Source organism: Amphibalanus amphitrite, unplaced genomic scaffold, assembly GCF_019059575.1.
Source record: "Amphibalanus amphitrite isolate SeventyFive unplaced genomic scaffold, NRLGWU_Aamphi_draft 000158F_arrow, whole genome shotgun sequence".
In the NCBI taxonomy this organism is placed as follows: domain Eukaryota; kingdom Metazoa; phylum Arthropoda; class Thecostraca; order Balanomorpha; family Balanidae; genus Amphibalanus; species Amphibalanus amphitrite.
The window spans coordinates 233,372-254,170 of NW_024881653.1; the positions used below are offsets into that span (position 1 = coordinate 233,372).

The 20,799-nt window shown below is 47.9% G+C and overlaps 1 protein-coding gene and 2 non-coding genes across 3 annotated transcripts in view; 2 read left to right on the plus strand and 1 right to left on the minus strand.

The window, feature by feature from the left end:
• The first annotated feature begins 410 nt into the window (after positions 1-410).
• The window catches only part of LOC122383192, a 103,137-nt gene continuing 82,748 nt past the window's right edge, over positions 411-20,799 (plus strand). The window contains exon 1 of the mRNA XM_043369355.1: positions 411-570. The gene's annotated coding sequence lies outside the window, so the exon portion shown is untranslated. The remainder of the gene's footprint in view (positions 571-20,799) is intronic.
• On the plus strand, positions 2,907-3,073 carry LOC122383249. The gene has a single exon (XR_006256806.1). It is a non-coding gene; the product is annotated as a U1 spliceosomal RNA (small nuclear RNA).
• LOC122383248 lies at positions 12,162-12,328 on the minus strand. The gene has a single exon (XR_006256805.1). It is a non-coding gene; the product is annotated as a U1 spliceosomal RNA (small nuclear RNA).

Below are 20,799 nucleotides of genomic sequence, written 5' to 3' on the forward strand. Positions count from 1 at the left end.
GGTACAGTCACTCGATTTTTCTCAGTTTTTGGATTTAGTCACTCACGACACCAGCGATGAATAAAAAAAAACGTGGATCAAGGGGAATAGAAGTGGTTTGTCACCAGCCCAGAAAGCAGGACAATGCAAGAACACTTACCGAAGTTTGGCTGAACTAGATCACCGGATCACAACAGGTGAGGAAGCAAAAAGTAAGCCGCAACGAAATCCGACGACGATTAACGGAACTGTTAACAGTTGGGAGAAACGCGAGATATGCACGATTAATGTTCGCAATTAGCAAGATTTCCCGGCAATCTAATTCGGAGCCGGACATTCACGTGACGGCACGGCCCCAGCTGACCGGTCAAGTCGAGGCGAACGGCCCGCTCAACCAATCAGAGGCCAAGCCGCTCCACCTGACCGGAACGGGGCCGGCCGGGGTCAGTCGCGCGCTCGGGTCGGGTCACTCGCGCGCTCGGCTCGGGTCACTCACAACTGCGACACGGTAGTCTTTGAATGACTTCAGCACAGGTCCAGGATTAAGACAGTGACACGTTGAGCGTCGGCACCCACACAGACGGACGAAAGGTCAGTGCAATGATTGGGAGAGCGCCTTGGGTGCTAGGCAGTAGGCATGCAAGCACGTGAACGTGAACCGCTTTCACTGAACACGAGGCGCCGTCAGGCGTGTTCATTGCAATATCTTTAAGTAAGTGAATTATTGCAGTGTGCTGTGCTCCTGGCAACTCTTGCACTTAACGGGTCAGGTTTACAACAATCCCTGGGGCATCATACTTATGTCAAATGCCCTGCAATCTTAACATTTGACCGGCGGTCCTTATAATTGGAGGGATTGACTCGCACCATGCACTATGCAGGCTGCAGCTATAACGGGGACCAGCTGCTGCTGGGTGTCGAGCGAGGGATTAGAGGTGCTGGAGATCCACCGGGTCTGCATCTTCCTCAGAATCAGTGTCCCAAAATTGAGTTTTGTCTTGGGTGTCAGAGGGGAAAATTATCCACCAAAAAGAGGGGAGAGAGGATGAAAAACTGCTGATTTGATTAGATCCAAAAAGAGTGAAAAACAACAAAAAGCATGCATTTGATTCTAAGGTGTAGGATGCTTGATGCTAAGCTGGGAATCCACACAACTGCTCTTTCTACAGGCAAAAAATCTAGATTTTCTTGGTTGGGAGTGGAAAATTGTTCTTAAAAATTGGTGGCGAGAGTGGAAAATGAATTTCATTTGGATGTCTTTACCCACCCAAATCGACAAATTTTGGGACATTGCTCAGAATCCAAACCAGACCAGACCAGACCAGACCAGGATGAGGACTGAGGAGGCCCGTCGACCAGCCGCTAGGGGAAGTGTCGTAGGGCAATTAACGCAATGAGCACCCAGATTCCGTCCTTCCCTTGTGACATTTTTTGACATTCAAAAATTCATGGTCTGGGAAGGGATGGCAGGCGTCTATAAGAGCGGCTGGGAATTCGTAATGGATGTCATCGCTTCAATATAGTAAACTGTGCCCTGGTTGTGACTTGTGAGGGTTTATGTTGCGACATTTTCTTCCGTTAACAACTTGCCGTACAACTGGAGCGCCCCCGGCGTCCCATTCAGCGCTATCGGGCAGACTGGTTATTGCTTCACCTTTTTTTAGATTGATTCAATCATTGATTCATTTGATTTTCTTTCATCACCGTTCAATTCCATAGGTGGCGGAACCGGGTGGGGGCACCGTGTGCCACTTTGGTTTTGGCATTTTAATATTAGCCCTAAGGGCGTTGCATGGAAAGGATGGGACCAAAAGTCGGCAGTGCCCGGTGCCCCCCCCCCCCCTTAATTGAAAGTGTTCCGCCGCCACTGTTAAATTCCTTCAAAAATGGTGAATTGATTCCTTTTGATTCAGAGAATCAAAAATCCAAAAAAAGGAATGATACACGTTTGATTCAGCTAAAAAGTTATTGAACGATTTTTTATCGATTCGATTAAAGAAATCCCTGATACAGAGAAAGTTATTGAACGATTTTTTATCGATTCGATTAAAAAAAATCCCTGATTCAGAGATAGTTGTATTTGTTGTGTTCTTTTTGTTGTCATGCAATTATCACATAACGGTAGAGTTAACATTTGTTGAGTAGCCTCACTTTTTAAAAGTTCATAAATCATTAATATTTTCTTTAATTCAATCACCAATTTTTTCCAATGCGTTTGGTTCAATCATGGCTTGTGAATCGAACCATCCTGACGGTAAAACAAACCTTTTTTAATTCAACAAATTTTGTTTGATTCAATCCAATCGATTCAATCACGGATAACACCAGTCTGCTCTCGGGAGCAAGCAGCGGCTCCAGCTGGTGGCGGGGAGGGCAGCTGGAGCCGGCGCATCAGGACGCCACGGGCAATAAGTGGTAGGACGTCTGGTGGCGCTGGTGGCGTCCGACAGATGGCAGCACTTCAGTCCCCCCCCCCCCCAGCCGATACTTGTCTTTATTTTGTCGTGTTGTGATGCTTTACATTGTATGTCTAAGCATGTCCATTTTCGGACGAGGTATTACTACGCATTTGCACCATCATCCCGGCAGTAAACTGTCACCCCCATGTCCTTTGCATGGACATGATACATGATGCTGTAAATATGTTTGATCTTCGTACGGACTTTAACTTATGCTTCACTCACGAGAGGGCGGTTTTGATGCCTGAGAAATTTCGCAGGTATATTGCAGGATATGTTCAAAGGCAAATTATGTTACTATAATAAAGTGGGTATGCGATGTGTGCCTACAGGTCAGTGGCGAAAGCGGCATTCGCGTATCTTGCATTTCTTCGATGCGGCGCTGTGCTTTCGGTTTTAAACGTCTTTGGAAAGAGTAACTCGTCACTGGTTATGGGATATATCACCGACTTTCGGCTTCGAGAACTCATACTTACCTGGCTCAGGGGATACCGTGATCATGAAGGCGGTTCCCCCAGGGCGAGGCCCTTCCATTGCACTTCGGTTGGGTTGACCCCTGCGATTATCCCAAATGTGGATAACTCGGGAGTACAATTTTTGTTAGCGGGGTAGGTTGCGTTCGCGCTCCGACCCTTACTAAAAGTTTAATGTGAAATTCGAAGAATAAAATACAACTGCAGTTACATCACACAACGAATTTGGGCCTTTGCCCTTAGAACTGGGCATTTCAGCTCGTTTAGACGCTCGAGCAAACTGCGAGCCAAAACAATAATGATGATGGTCAATGGTGCTTCCTCATTATAGAACGCTCATTTGAAGGCAAGGAACTTCGTATTGTTACAAGTCGTTATCATAAGCAACAGTTCTATATAATACTGAACGAGGCCGGTGTAAATAAATTTTCAAGACCGAGGTCATTTTTGAACGAGGCCGAAGGCCGAGTTCAAAAATCAGTAAGGACTGAGGTCTCGAAAATTTATCACCGGCCGAGTTTGGTATGTATTTTACTGTATGCCAACGATAAATTTATTTTCTGGACCGAAGCTCTTATCCGACTTAGGAACGAGACCATCCCAAAATGTTGGCTTAAGCAGGGGCTTAAGTGCATTCTGGTAATGCATTTTTGACCGTGGTCAATTTGCTTACACCCGTTATTACCACACCCCTTTGGATAATGTATTTGAATAGGCCAGGCATACAGTAAAACTCTTACTCAGCAACAGTTCATCTTATTACTGTATGCCTGGCCTATTCAAATACATTAGCCTGAGGGGTGTGGTAATAACTGGTGTAAGCAAAGTGACCACGGTCAAAAACGAATTACCAAGTCAACATTTTGGGATGGCCTCGTTCAAAAAACGGGTAAGAGCTTCGGTCTAGACAATTATTTCATCGTTGGCATACAGTAAAATACATACCAAACTCGGCCGGTGATAAATTTTCAAGACCTCAGTCCTTACTGATTTTTGAACTCGGCCTCGTTCAAAAATTCAGTAAGGACCTCGGTCTTGAAAATTTATTTACACCGGCCTCCAGTATTATATAATACTGAACGAGGCCGGTGTAAATAAATTTTCAAGACCGAGGTCCTAACTGAATTTTTGAACGAGGCCGAAGGCCGAGTTCAAAAATCAGTAAGGACTGAGGTCTTGAAAATTTATCACCGGCCGAGTTTGGTATGTATTTTACTGTATGCCAACGATAAAATAATTGTCTAGACCGAAGCTCTTGGCTGTTTTTTGAACGAGGACATCCCAAAATGTTGACTTGGTAATTCGTTTTTGACCGTGGTCACTTGCTTACACCAGTTATTACCACACCCCTCAGGCTAATGTATTTGAATAGGCCAGGCATACAGTAATATATATACTCCACAGCGCCGTTGCGAGAAACTTCATGAAGGTAGGAACACAACGGATCCCACGTGTACGAATATTATCAGCCAAAATGTTCATTAAACTCTTATGCCGCGTTCCCACTACGACCGTTCAACATCGTAAAGTAAAATAACGGGAGAAAACCGGCAAGATCGGCAAAATCACAGCACGCATTTTTACGATCTCTGTCGGTGGTGGTGGGAACCGGGTATTTGACACGTGTTTTCGGGTGGAGGCATTTGTAAGGTTTTGAAAGTTTGCTCCCCATGTTGGTCGGTTGGTGAGGTCGCCAAAAAGTTGAACAGTGTTCAACTTTTTGAACGTTCTTGAAGGTTTGTGCAGATATTAAATGACACTAATAAGCATTTTTAGGTAGTGCATAGAACAGGAAGCCCTTTTTGGGAAGTTTCTTGACATTCAAAGTGAGAAGACAAGCAGCAAGGCATGAAAGGTGGTGCATTTTTGCGGATAAAAGCTACATAACTCTAATTATATACGTAGATGTAGGCGAGCGCTAAGTGGCGATGAATAAATTAACTTTTCGGCAAGTTTACCGTAGGTCTAGTGCAATTTATTCATTTACCTACCATCAGCGCCTGGAAATAAGAATCCTACAAATAATTTCATGCCACTGCAAATGCGTCGCAAATAACAAACGTTTATTTACATCATCTAACAGTGATACATAGCCGTAGCAGCACTTGCTCTTCTGAAACTAAAGTCAGAGTTTCCGACAATCGTGGCCATCGGCGTCGTCGCTCACTTATATGACCTCAAGCGGCCGGCGACTCCTCGTTCAACACACACAGCTTCCGCCGTCGGATCGTCACTGAGGCCTCATCCGAGGCTCAAACAATCACAGTGTCTTTTGGATTAAGGCCATCTGGACCGCGCCATGTGATTGGGACGACCACATGCGAAGCATGCGATTGTCATTGGGCTGTCTGGTCCTTGTTATGCACATCGCATGCGACTCTTGAGCGAATGATCATCGCTATGTCAGAAAGGTGCGACTTGCACTTCATCTCCCTTTTTTCGTAGCACCGCTCCGGAACTCAGAATCTCGGAGATGCCTAGATAAAGTAGCCATCCGGTTGCGCGCCAGCTACTAAGCGTTGCATCGTAGATTCAGGCAGACAGGCCTGGGATCTCAAACGCTTAGACCAAGCTCTCCTCTGGAAGACCGCTGCATTGTGATGCCACGCCACACTGCAGGTCTGTCAGACAAACGTCGACGGTTGCCACCATCTGCTGTGAACCGTTGTGCTCGAATACACTCGCTTATCTTCATTGAGCACACGGCGTCAGCTTCCTTGCTGAACTCTTAAGTGTTTCTCGTCTGTTCAGTTGATATTATAATTGCATTTATACCATTCTAGCATCGCTTGACGAGAGTCACATGACCATCGTGACATGAGGTGACACTGCTGTAAGCTGAATGCCGGCTTCGCATACTTGTCCTCGTATACTAAATCGCTGAACCTGTGTTGGCAAATTCAGTTGCATTGCAGCCTGCTTCAAATTGCTGAATGTTTTATCGAGGATTGCGATAATAAACTAACTGTTAAGAAATCATCGGAACTTGCAATTTATCGGTTACAGCTTCCATTCACAGCAAAACCACAATGAGTTATATCAACTGCACACATTTTCTCTTCAAAAGTCAATAGATTGTCGTTATCACAGCTGTGAATGCTTTTCGCTGGCATTGTTGATATATTTTTCAATGCTCGCGTACCTAATAAAACACGCAAATAAATTTAAAAGGTTTTCTAATTTTATCATTCATTCAGTTGCATCTGCATGGGATCTTTTACCACGTCAAATACTTATTTTCTGATTTTTTTACAATAGCTGACTGTGCCGATCCCTCCTTCATCATCGCTCCTCTCAACTGGCTTTGTCGACTCTTTAGTGCCCTGGCTTTGTCCAAGCCGTTTGCCGATGTCTCACGATGTTTCCCCATCTTGCCCCGCATACCAGATGTAGGGAAGTGTTCAACTTTTTTAGAAAAATCTCTAGATCAACGATCTCGTCCGTTTGCTCCCGTTGTTGCAATTTACGATGTTGAACGGTCGTAGTGGGAACGCGGCCTTAAGCTGAAGAGCAATTTTCATATCAATTTTGGCTAATAGTATTTGAAGAAAACGGTCAATTAATTTGATTCAGTAATATTTTTTTCTTCCTTTTTATTTGCCCAACACACTTTCGGAGTGATGTTGCATTGTTGTAAATATGTAAATCATTGGAAATTTCAATAGGAAATATGGTGATGAAATTGACCAATAACATGGCAGTGAGATGTATTTTTATATAACAAAATAAGGCCGAAAATAAGTCACTGCCATGTTATTGGTCAATTTCATCACCATATTTAATTATTTGATTATGGCAAAACCGACCATTCAATATATCAAGAGTTTCAATAGGAAATTTCAATATCTGACATTACCGCGTAGCCTTGTCATTCACTTTTGATTTTCAATGCTTTGATCAACACGTCCATCTTGGTCATGGCGCTAGGTACGATTGGATGATTTTAAAACCATTAACCCATTAATGCCGGAATTTTTATTTTTTGATTCTTTAGTTGCCCTTAACAAATGTTAGCCACACACCCAGTAAGAAAACTGTGCAAGCTTAAAAAAATTGTTCCATCGGTTCTCAAGTTATAAGTATGGGTCATAAATGACCCAACCGGCATTGGCATAGTCACAAATAAGGAGTTATCACGAAAACCGATTTAGCTAGATACCTTATTGTGTATACTGTATAGCGGTCTCAGCCAAACAATATTAAGAGGCACTGCATTGCAATGCTTTGCAACGTCTCATTGGCGAGGCCGTTGGTGCCGCTGGCAGGCCTGTGGTGCCCCTGTTAGGCCTCTGGTGCTCCTGAGGGGACACCATAGGCCTGACGGGCCTGTGGTGTCCCTGGAAGGACTGTGATGCCCCTGGGCCCTGACAAGCCTGAGGTGCCCCTGACAGGCTTGTGGAGCCCCTGACAGGTCTGTGGTGCCATTGCTAGGTTTGTGGTGCCCCTGGCAGGCCTGTGGTGCCCCTGGCGGACCTGTGTTGCTCCTGCTAGGCCGCTGGTGCCCCTGGGTCCTGGCAGGACTGGGGTGCCCCTGATAAGCCTGAAGTGCTCCCGACAGGCCCGTGGAGCCCTTTACAAGCCCAAGGTGCTGGTGCGAGGCTGGTGGTGCCCCTGTGAGGTCGATGGTGCCCCTGGTAGGCCTCTGGGTGGCGCCCCTGGCAGGTCTGTGGTGCCTCCTGACAGACCTGTGGTGCTCTTGCTAGGCCGATGGTGCTCCTGCAGGCCTGTGGTGCCCCTAACAAGCCTGTGGTACCCCTGACAGGCCCGTGGTGCCCCTCGGCCGGCCGAGTCGCCGGTCCGCCCCGCGTCACGGCCCCGGACAACCGGTCCGCTCATGATATCCCAACATCGCAACACTAGGCCTGTGGTGCCCCTGATAGGTCGGTGGTGCCCCCGCCGGTCCCAGGGGAGGTCATGGTGACCCATATGACCCCCCTCCTTTGGATCCGCCACTGTGATCTGATCAAAACCCCCAGAAATAAATAATCGTATAATCATCAATCGCTTCCCTTATATTCAACATACGAGAAAATTGACAACACTATTGCCGGCTGGGTCATTTATGACCCATGGATATGTATCGAGGAAAAAAAAGTTATCCGATGGCGACAAGAAGGGCAAAAATATACATCATGCCTTTTTCAGACAAGTTTAGATGCCAGGTGGACGTACATTCAATAGATAGTAAAGTGCAAACATAATATAATATTGCTTTTTGGGACGGCGCGCCATTGCCAGTGACCGGCGGCTGTGCAGTCCCGTCGTCTTTGGCTCCAGAAACTTCAGTGGACGAGCTCACACGAGTTTTATGCGGCTCCGACGCTCGTCGCTGAACCCACAAATCCAACAAAACACACGCACAAGTCTCTCAAAGTGCCACTTGCCCCCATTTAGAAAAAAATGTTAAGATGTTGCTTTTGGGTCATATATGACCCAAGCGTCATTAATGGGTTAACGGTCTACACATATTGCGGCAATCACTGCTCGAGCAGAAAATAACGTGCCACGCACGAGTGTCAGATACAGAAAACCCCACATGCAATATGTACAATACACCATCCATCTCAAAATGTGGTCTGCCTCAGTTTCTCATAGCAAGACACATCACATCACTATACGCAGTTCTTGGCCTTCAACTGACGTTCTGAAATGAGGAAGCACCATCATATTTGTTTTGGCTCACAGTTTGCTCCAGTGTCTAAACAAGCTGAAATGCGCAATTCTATGGGCTACGGCACACATAATTAAAACTACACCTTTTGCATTTGAAATCAACCATTCGCCATAATTGTTTGAGGAGCCATTTCGACAATCGGCATTCGGCATTGAGCACAACTATTCCGGCGTGGTGTGTTTCATTTCAACCATTCAGCAAAACAGTGTTACAGTTCGCTAGACTTCGGCATAGAGGGAGCCAGCTCGGTATATGAGGAATACTTTCGACCATTGACGATTTGTTTTGCCCGATGTTGAACCATTCGTTCAATGTCGAGTTGTAGAGGAAAATCGCCGAATAGTTTTGCCCAATGGTGATTCTTTGTGACCAACAGCCCATTTGTAGCACCACCCACCTACATGACGAATGTGTACACTCGGGGGCAGATTGATGTTCCACAACTCTTTATCCACCGGGTTCCTATGGCTCAGCATTGGCAGCAGCCGCCTGGTACCGGTAGACTGTGCCGCTTCACTTACTTGTCAAGCGGCACAGCCTACCCACACCGTATGACACCGGTCTGGGTCGGTGGCTAGAAGGCGATGTGGGCCGCCTGTGACGTCAGCGCAGCGCGGCGGTGAGGGCCGAGCCCGGGGGCATGGCTCGGGTCGGCGCGGCGCGGCGGCCGGCGAGGGCTGGGGAGTGAGGCGGGGTGGGAGGGTGGGAGCATGGACCATCGCGCCGCGCGGCTGAGCGAGTGTAGTTGACTCTCGCGTCTCAAGGCGGCAATTATTCTACCTAAAAATTGCGCTAAAGCAGTTGTTGAAATATCCTATGCCCAAGACAGCGCCTATCATCATACTTGCCATGAGCATTACGGCATATTTTAACGTGGCATTGGGACAGCCGATAGAAGTTATATCACACGTGCATCGAGTTGCGGAGCTACATTGTTTATAACAGACAAGTATTTATTAAAGCCTTGATTGAGCTCATTGGTGTCTATTATTTCGCACAGCAATCGTCCAGGGACGTGGGAACTGCGGTTTTTGGATAGCGCGGCAGCCAACGCCCCAACTTTAAGCAAATTTTACTGTTCCTCTAATGTGTGATCGCAGCGACCAATAGCAAACCGTTCCAACTAGGAGCAAATAAGTTGCGCACCTGGGACGGTTCGAACCGGGCTTCTCCAACCGGTCACCCTACGACGCTATAGCGTGCATCCACTGAGCTACCGAGACCACCGACTACCCGCCGCGGTCAAACGCGATAATATGTCACAAAACTGTCATTGGCGGTCAGCGGGTGAATGTCAATTTGTTTTGTGCTGACGGGGACCATTCCCGGTAGCTCAGTGGATGAACGCTCGTATCGCACGGTTCGTCGGAAGGTCATCTCAGGCTCAAAAGAAACGATATATACCATTCGAAAGCTGACGGTGAGCTGAATCCAAAAATGTAATTTTTATCAAAATCGATCGATGACCTTTTTTGAAAATTGCGTTTTTGTAAAAACTTAATAATCTTTTATTCAACGGGCTGTCCTGGACATTCTTGAAAACATAAACATGTATTTTTGAGTTCCAGTGAAAGCTGAATGCCAAAAGAACAATATTTAGCGAAGCAGCATTTCCAAACATTAGTATGCGTCTCCCACAGCCGAAAATAAGGCGCAATCACACAGCTCAGTGTCACGATGGACCAAAGTCAGCCACACAGAAGCGTGAAATGACCCTTATCGACTCGCAGACCCGGCGCTCTAGGCCCGCCTGACCGGCCACGGAAAGAACGTTCGGCTCTCGTTCTACTAAACAAATGTCATATTTGTCAGTTTAACTGTCCACATCGCTATTAAAGTTATTCAGGATACCTGTGAAGAAAATTCATTGTTCTGTCATCCTCACATCATGCATTAATTTGCATTTGTTCATGTCTACTTTGCTCAATTGAGCTTGGTATCATGCCCATATAAGGAAAATTGGCCGCGCTGAAATGTCAGAGGCTGCACCGGCCTCAGCTCGGGTGGAGTGGGGGTAGCGCCCGGCGGGGCAGGGTAACCTTTGACCGGTCGCACGGCCGAGCAGCTGTCACCAGTACAGCCTCTGACAGTGAAACCCCGCTCACTTCCCCTGCGCGGGCACTGATCGCAGCTGGATGGAACAAAATATGCATAAGAAAAATGTAAATTAAAGCATGTTGTAAATCGAGCAGAACAATGAATTTTCTTCACAGGTATCCTGAATAACTTTAATAGCGATGTGGACAGTTAAACTGACAAATATGACATTTGTTTAGCAGATCGAGAGCCGAACGTTCTTTCCGTGACCGGTCAGGCGGGCCGAGAGCGCCGGGTCTGCGAGTCGATAAGGGTCATTTCACGCTTCTGTGTGGCTGACTTTGGTCCATCGTGACACTGAGCTATGTGATTGCGCCTTATTTTCGGCTGTGGGAGACGCATATTAACGTTTGGAAATATTGCTTCGCTAAATATTGTTCTTTTGGCGTTCAGCTTTCACTGGAACTCAAAAATACATGTTTATGTTTTCAAGAATGTCCGGGACAGCCCGTTGAATAAAAGATTATTAAGTTTTTACAAAAACGCAATTTTCAAAAAAGGCCATCGATCGATTTTTATAAAAAATACATTTTTGGATTCAGCTCACCGTCAGCTTTCGAATGGTATATACCGTTTCTTTTGAGCCTGAGATGACCTTCCGACGAACCGTGATCGTGAGCTGACCGGTGGGGGAAGCCCGGTTCGAAGTTCGAACCCTCCTGAGTGTCCGACTTTTTGGCTCCTGGTTGGAACGGTTTGCTATTGGTGGCTGCGACCTCATATTAGAGGAACAGTAATAATCGCTTTAAATTGGGGCGTTAGCTGCCGCACTATACCCATACCCCTAGTTCCCACGTCTCTAGACGATTGCCGTGCGAAACAATAGACACCAATCTGCTCAATCAAGGCCTCAATACTAACATGTTATGCAAAATATAGCTCCGCACCTCGATGCACGGGTGACAAGTTCTATCTGCTGTCCCATTGCCACGCTTAAGTGCTTCGTAATACGCATGGCAAGTAAATGATAGGCGCTGTCTTGGGCATAGGGCATTTTAACAAATGCTTTAGCGCAATTGATGGGTAGAATAATTGGCAAATGGAGACGCGAAAGTTAACTACGCTCGCCCAGCCGCGCGATGGTCCATGCTTCCACCCCGCCTCACTCCCCAGCCCTCGCCAGCCGCCGCGCCGCGCCGACCCGAGCCATGCCCCCGGGCTCGGCCCTCACCGCTGCGCTGACGTCACAGGCGGCCCACATCGCCTTCCAGCCACCGACCCAGACCGGTGTCATACGGTGTGGGTAGGCTGTGCCGCTTGACAAGTAAGTGAAGCGGCACAGTCTACCGTTACCAGGCGGCTGCTGCCAATGCTGAGCCATAGGAGCCCGGTGGATAAAGAGTTGTGGAACATCAATCTGCCCCCGAGTGTACAAATGTTTTGCCCACTGGTCAAAAGATAATGCAAACGGAGTAAGAATTCTCCGTGCACAGTGATAAACTTTTCCAACTTCACCTCACAAAACATTCAGAGTTTAGAAAGGGTTGGAGCGCGAACGCAACCTACCCCGCTAACAAAAATTGTACTCCCGAGTTATCCACATTTGGGATAATCGCAGGGGTCAACCCAACCGAAGTGCAATGGAAGGGCCTCGCCCTGGGGGAACCGCCTTCATGATCACGGTATCCCCTGAGCCAGGTAAGTATGAGTTGTCGGAGCCGAACGTCGGTGATATATCCCAGAACCAGTGACGAGTTACTCTTTCCAAAGACGTTTAAAACCGAAAGCAAAGCGCCGCATCGAAGAAATGCAAGATACGCGAATGCCGCTTTCACCACTGACCTGTAGGCACACATCGCATACCCACTTAATTATAGTAACATAATTTGCCTCTGAAGATATCCTGCAATATACCTTCGAAATTTTTTCAGCTAACAAAAACGCCCTCTATTGAGATAACTGTAAGTTGTAGTTCAGACGATGATGCGACACATCTACAGCAACATACATCATGCACATGCAAATGGCATGCTGCTGACAATTAACTCCCGTAATGATGCGTGCAAATGCGGGTTAATTTGGATGAAGTCCAAGTAGATAATCTATCCTGACCTAACCTTTACCAGCTAACAGCCTACCAGCCTACAACCTACCAACCTACATCCTACCAATTTACAACCTACCACTTGGACTACACCTTCACAAACACCCAAATGCATAGTAATATAACGGCCAAAAATTGGCATACTGCATTGCAATATCACATCTGAAAATCGATATGGTACAATGTAAAGCATCGTAACACGACAAAAGAGACGGAGTAACAGGCGTAACGAACAAAAGTACTGCCATCTGTCGGACGCCAGCAGCGCCACCTGACGACACTACGAGGAACAGGGCCGACTAACTAAGATTGGGAAATGGGAAAAGGGAGTCGGCCGTCACAGCTAGGACTACCAATGCAGACGGGCTCAGACCCGGCTGCTGGCCGGTGTAACTGGGGGGGGGGGGGGGGCAGTGCCTGCATGAAGGCAGGTGGCAAAGATGCAGTCTTGGCGTGCGTTCGACATCCGGATAAACAGGGATAATTTTCCGGGATCACCGGGATCATTCGCTATTTTAGACTGACACCGTGCACAACGGACATGACAACGAGTGAAAGACGCATCTATGAAACAGCAATATAAAGATGTGACTGAATGCATCGATATTCGATGGTCCCTGCAATACCAACTAATTACCAGTGATTCCGGATAATTATCAAGTATTTACCGGACGTCGAACGCAGGCTTGATCGCAGTCCGACCATCCATTTTCGGGATCATGCGCAATGCGCACGCACATTGCACGCGGAAAAAGACATTTAGGCCACCTGGGTAGCCGCTCCGGTGTTTCCCTTAGCGCGATCATCATCATCATCATCATCATCACGTTTATTAAGAAACAAAAGAATACACAAAATCAAGATAAGTAAGAACTGGTGCAAAAGCACTCGAAAGTGCTTAATTCGAGGCACCAGCTCTGTTAAAGAACATACAAGCAAATAAACACATACACACATATACAAGAACTTAAAATGGATTCAAACAAACTAAATCGCCGGTCGCCGCCACCAAGCCGAACGCGTCGCGCATTAGAGGTTGTCCAGAGAGCCCCGTTGCCGACGCCACCCCACCGAGACATCGCGATCGGTCGAGCCGTTCTTGCGATGGAAAAGCGGAACCTGCACGTACCTACATACACACGCAAGCGCAGGAATAACGAACCAGGGCCCAATCTTACCAAATGCCGTGAATGCGCATTCACGGCATTTGGTACTATTCCACATTCACTTATGCATTCGTTCAGGCAACATTCATAATCATGCACGCTATCAAAATCATAGGACAGGATTAGCGGAATGTAAATAAAAAGGATATCTTTGATATCAGTGCCGTAAACTCCGGCCAGTGCTGCCAAATCTTATTTACGGCATTGGTAAGATTGGGCCCAGGACCTCGTTTCATAAAGCGAGTCCGTACCTTACGCCGGTTTTTGGTCTTGTATTGCAGGTACATGTGAAGCGATGACGATAGTTTGAATCGTTGAATTTATTTATCTTGCAAGCAAGCACAGAGGGGAGAAGGGGAAATAAATGTATCGCTTCACATGCGCTTGCAATGCAACCCCAAAAACCGGCGTAATTTACGGACTCGCTTTATGAAACGAGGCCCAGGACGTACAGCATTACTCTCCCAATGCAGTGGGTGCTCAACTAATGATTGTTTGTTGAGCTTAAGACTTAAGAGCAATGGCCAATGGGCAGTGCGGCCAATGGGCAGTGCAGTGAATTTGATTTGAAGAATACTGACTTACTTGGTCGCATCTTTTCAACACCACTTGAATTTACATTTCTTGGATGACTATCTGAATGACACTTAATTCGGAGAGAAGGTCGTCATGAACTGGCAGTGCGACGGGGATATTAATTCGTTGGACCACCACTAGGTGGCAGCTCAGACGATGGTGGCTCGGCGGGATAACCACCAGATGGCGGGGCAGGAGGCAGCTAGTACGGCAGATGGCAGGCCAAACGCTAGCGCATTTAGTCTCACCCGGCTCCCATCCGGCTGCCGCTAGCGTTTGGCCTGCCATCTGCCGTACTAACGCCAGGGGTGAGACTAAATGCTTACTTCGAAATCTAAGCTGTGTTGCGGCATTGGCGGTTATGTGCGGCGTGTATGCCGCATGATTAGTAAGCGGCGACCACTAAATTTAAGACTTAAAGGAAGGGTGCCACCTTCCGAAATTTTTGTTCTATGAATCTATTTTACTTATTTGAATTTTTAGACGTGGTTAGCGCGTCCACAATATACAAAAAACCGAAACATTGCATTTAATACATTGGCCAAAAAAAAAGATCGTTGTTTATATCACCACTACAACTCAAGGTCGTTTGATGTGGCAGCTAGGACGGCTGGCATATCCTGTTGTCATGGCAACATATCATTCTGCCATTTGCATTGATGGCGCAACTGAGACAAAAAGATGAACAAATAAAAAGGAAGAAGATAACATGATTTGAACTAAGTTGTAGGTAACCAAGTAGGTAACTGTTGGCCATATTTGCCAACAGTTAAAGAACATCAAATAAGTCGAGTAAAGGTTTTTCCTTTACAATGCTTAAGAGATCTATGGAACCCCTTCACCCTTCATGCAACTTACTAGAAAAACTTCCCAATTAAAATTTTAAAACTTAAGTGTATACCATAAAGAAAAAATATACCCTTTCAAAATGATAAAACATGCTTCAAAAGTATAACTTTTATACATACCTTTGCTGATTTCATGTTTTATAAAATACCCTTAACACGACGAGGAAATAGTGCTGAAGATTTTTGCCTGCCCGAATGCTGGCAGCAAAACTCGCAAATGATAACTTCACGTGCGGATTCAATGCTGACCGTCTCGAGCATAGGTAAGTGAAGCCGGTTTTTAGGTTCATGTGAGGCTAATCTTGTAAAAACTGCGTTGTGTCCAAAAGGTGGCACCCTTCCTTTAACCCTATTCCTGGCGGGCTCCGCCGGGACAAGAAACTGGCGGGGGGGGGGCCGATTCGGCCCCCCCCCCCCTGAGATCTCGAGAACGAAGCAAGATAGCGACAAGCGGTAAACGGCATCGGATACGCATGGACAAGGTCTACAATTTTTACAAAGGTCATTTTCAGGTCAGGTCAAAGATGACGTCACAGGGGTCGAAAAAGTCAAAATGGCGGCGCTAGATATGGAGAGAGTTTTTCTCGAATAACTTTCGAATTAGTCAAGATAGGAACAAACTAAGGGCATCATCGTGATCCTCTCGTCAATCCGCATCGAATGATATATATGTTGACCTCGAAAGGTCAAGGTCAAAGGTTGACCTCAGGTCACGTGACCTCGAGGTCATCATGTATATCATTCGATGCGTCTTGACGAGCTGATACAGACGATAGATACGATAGATACAGACGCGTGGATGCGTCTGTATCTTGTTCCTGTACGGAGTTATTGGCCAAAAACCTTTGGTAACCTTTGATGACATCACATGACCTCACAGCTGCCCAACAGCAAAACAGACCTCAAGGTAGTGAAGGTTGATCGTATATGAAGTCATGTATGGTATATGGGGCCATTCCGACCCGTTTTAGTGGTAAAAACAGGGAGTTGATTTTTCCCCCATTGACTTAAAATGGGGAGTCGCGAAACTGACCTGACCTTAGGTCACCGATATCAAAATTCCGAGATATACAAATTGCACATACTGGTACCCTAACTAAAGCCTGAAGAGAAGAAAATGATCGGTCAAAAACTCTAGCTCTGGCGTGATTGCAAACTTTTCTGAGGTAGGGTCACCAAACCGCCTCTGGTGACCTGACCTGAGGTCAGATCAACTCAAAATTTTCAGACATGTTGCGTAGAAGCCTTTTAGGAAAAGTCAGAAAATTTGAGCTTCCTAGCTCAACGCGTTTGGGAGAAATAACCAAAAAACCTCAGGGGGGGATCCTGAGGCCCCCCCCCCCCCCGCCAGGAATAGGGTTAAACGCTCCAACCTGTTTTCCATGAATAACACTGCATACCAAAAATGCCAATCGCTCTCGTCGTAAGATATTTAGATTTAAATAACTAATTTATCTGCATCATCATTTTGAACCAAATTAATGCTTTCAACTTAGTACTCACTCACTCCTTCCTTCGTTGGCTCTAAACAGTACTTCGATTGTCTGGAAATCGTATGCCAAATCCCGCACCTGTATACGACTGGTGCATATAAAGGCCGATGTAAGAATTTCAATAGGCTCTCGCATGCGATTTCCTGGCTACCCAAAAAGTCTGTTTCAGTCATGCTATCAAAACATGCTATGTCAGCCCTCTCACCAGCTTGTAGTGCCCCTGACCGTCATTAAAAGCCTAGTTTCCCTCCATCATCTCTACTAGATTTAGGTGATGCTCCGACAAATTCACAAACAAGACCAAACTTGTTCGGAGTTGTTGTTGTTGTTGTGTTGTCCCTCCAGGCTCTGGTGAGCTGTAGCCTAACGGCTCTGGAGGTACCTGGCGACCCTCGCCAGGGCCGCCACCGCGTCGTCTCGTCGCACGTCGCTCAGGCTCGGGAAGATGGTGCCGAAGATGCGGAGCCGGGCGTTCATCAGCGCCGGGCACCGCAGAAGGACATGGTCCGGGGTGTCGGCCTCTTCGCCGCAGGCGCGGTACCATCCTGCCCGGCATCCCCGATCACTGCACTGGGCGCACTCCGGCGATGGGTGCCGCCCGATTCTGTGCAGGTACTGGGCTGACCCGGACCAGTGTCCTGCTCGTAGTTGGTGGGTCTCCACTGCGTCCAGCCTGTTGGGTCCACGAACCGGCGGCGGGGGACGCCCCTCCATCAGCGTGCGGTACCAGCCAGGAGGCCACTGGCTGGTGGTACGGGCACGCGCGAGTCTCGCCGCAGCTCGGTAGACCGTGGTCACGTCAACAGGGACGTCTTCTTGGGGGAGAGTTGAGGCATCTTTGGCGAGTTGGTCCGCGCGCTCATTCCCCGGGATTCCGCAGTGGGACGGTATCCACTGTAGGAGGACCTGGCGACCGCTCGACGACAGCTCCAGCAGGCTGTCCCAGATCGCAGTTGCGAGGGGCGATGACTGCGCAGACGGCCCCTCCTGCAGTCTTCGGAGAGCCGCTTGAGAGTCTGTGCAGACCACCACTGGATCCTCTGTGTGCGCCGGGTGCTGTCGCAGGTACTCGAGTGCTGCGTTGAGGGCTACGAGCTCCGCCCTGTAGCTCGAGCAGAGTTTGCCGGCAGCGACCCGCAGCTCCCGGGTCTCGCCGTCCGGCAGCTCGAGCAGAGCTCCAGCACCTCCGCTGGCGACTCCTCCGTCGGCCGCGCCGTCCGTCCATACCCACGTGGCGCATTATGGGAGGCCGCTCAGGTGGAGAGTGGCTACCTCCAGCTTCGTCTGGGCAGATGCTGCTCTCGGCGGGAGGCCGGGCCCGACGTCCAGGCGAAAGGTCACGCCGTTCGTGGTCACCCATGGGGGTTGCCGGCTAGCGAGGATGGGCTCGATCGGCGACGACACGCCAGCCGCCTCCCAGACCTCCGTGCCCACCTGTCTCCAACCAGTGACGGAGGACAGGCGCGCCGGTACCACCTCGTCGGCGACGGTGCGGAGCGGGTCCTCGCGCGGCAAGGCTCTCGCCTTGGCCAAGAAGCGGGCCGCCAGCGAGAGACGCCGCGCCGAGACCGGGGGCATTGTTCGGAGTTCGGACTGTGAGTTAACCCTCGCCCTTTAGGGGGGGGGGGGGGTCGAACGGACTCCCCTCGGTTTTTCGCAAATAACTCGCGTAAAAAGCGGCCGATCACGACGTAACTTTTAGTACCCTCGCGTTGATCAATTTTACACCTACCCTGAAAATTTCATGACCCTGACGCAAATAACCTTTGACCTGGACCTACTTTTCGAGACCATGTTTCCAAAGCGCGATTCAGCGTATGTCGGCTCGCATTAGCAGCGCGTTTGCAGTCTTTTCGTGGTTTCAAGCGTTCTAACATGCGATATGATGTTGCCCCCATGCATTAGGGTGGGTGTCAAGGTCACCTGAAGGTCAGGTCAGGTCATTGACCTTTGGTGACCTCGGTTCACTTTTTCAGTTTGACATGTTTCTAGGCCAGTTTTTTTTCGAGCTGAATTCGAATTAAGCAACCACATGAACACACAAAGTAGTTTTGGTGCCTTCGTAACATGTTACGAGGCTGTCAGAGGCGGTTGACACCTACTAAAAATACCTGGCAGGACCTCTACTGGTTGACCTGACCTGACCTAACCCGACCTGGCCTAAATGAATGAAGACATCATCTGTGATCAAAACTAGCATGATATTCGTGATCAGCACCCCGAAAACCCCCATCGCAGCCACACTACGACGTTCTAACAAGTCCCAATTTTCCCGCCTTTTGGGTCATTGACCTGACCTGGAAGGTCAACCGATGACCTAGGACCTTAAAATTGGGTATCATCGGCTTTCTCTCGTCACGGGCAGCACGCTCGTTTTTTCCGCGAAGCTCTAGCTTGATCAGGAGCGAAACGGCAAGGGGTTATACCTTATACGTTCGCGGCTGGAAAAACACCAATACGGGCGAGGGTCAAGTTGAAAGTATTAATTTGGTTCAAAACAATGATGTAGATAAGTTAGTTATTTAAATCTAAATATCCTATGACGAGAGCGATGGACATTTTTGGTATGCAGTGTTATCCATTGAAAACAGGTCAAAGCTATTGAGTTTTTAATTTAGTGGTCACCGCTTACTAATCATGCGGCATACACGCCGCACATAACCGCCAATGCCGCAACGCAGCTTAGATTTCGAAGTAAGCATTTAGTCTCACCCTGGGAGCCTGTGCTCGTGACAGATAATCCTGGGCCCTGTTTCACCGCACGACGCTGCGCGCGCTGCAGCGCGCTGGGAGCTGAGGCATACCCCTGACGTCACTCGAATGACGCTTCGTGCGACCCGTTAGCTCATGGCAAATCCCGTTTCGAACAGAGACCTTGAAGAGCCTAGTACCAATTGAACAGAAGTTTGAGTGCGAATACTGCTAGCGTGCGGATGGTGCTGGCGCCGCGGTGTTAGCGTTTTGCGATGACGTCATAGCGTAGCGTCAGAGGGAAGTTTGTTGATAATGCCATGGAAACCCAACGCGCCGACGCGCGCAGCGCACAGCAGCGCTCCGCCGTGAAACAGGGCCCCGGGTAAGGGACGGGAGAGCAAACGCAAAATTTCCTCAAAGGAGACAATCTGGTTGTGGACAGGTAAGCGCGCCATGATGCCTCCGTTCAGTCGTTTACATCCTTCAGAGTCGGGATAGTCAAATCAAATAAATCTTTCTCCTCCATGCCTCTTCCAGGCTGGACGTACAATTCCCGCAACCCAAACCGGGTGCGGTGACTGTCATGGGGCTGGGTGGTTTGTCCTGACGATGGGCAGTGGGCATGGCTCATTTCAAACGAGTCACTAGGGTGCCCACCCAGACCAATATGTCTTCCCCCAATTTTTTTTTTTTTAATATCATAGTCCGGCTCTGAAATGGCCTCGTTCAACCGAATAAGCCTAACCCAACAAAACAATCAATGCAAATTTACGACACCTATGAAACAGACTGTAGCTCAATGGAGGCTAGGATTGAAAAAAGATAGTTGTTTGAACACGGCCTGAAAACCCAAGTTGGTGCGACGGGCAAACTATCTAACAGAATACAGATTCAAACACAGTGCAACCGGGTGTACCCCTTCACGCGGGACAATAAGTATTAAGTAACGCAAAGTAAGACGGCAACTATAGTTCGTTTTTTTTCAAAAGGTGTTTGGCTCCAAGCACGTTTTTCAACTAAGCACGCGTTTAAGCCAGCGAAACGGGCAAAAACTGAACCTGAGACTCGAACGTCGCCTTATCTTAACATGTGAATTATTCCGGATATATTCCATATGCGGGTTTTGGAACTTAAGTTCGTTTTTTTTAAGTTTGCCCCTCACTGTTAGTCTTTTTTAGTACAGCACGAGAATTGCTAGCTGAATTACTGATAAAACTGGTTGACGCACATTGATTTCACCAGATTTCACAGACGACCAATGTCATCAAATTTCTTTGCTATTTCACTGACTCATAG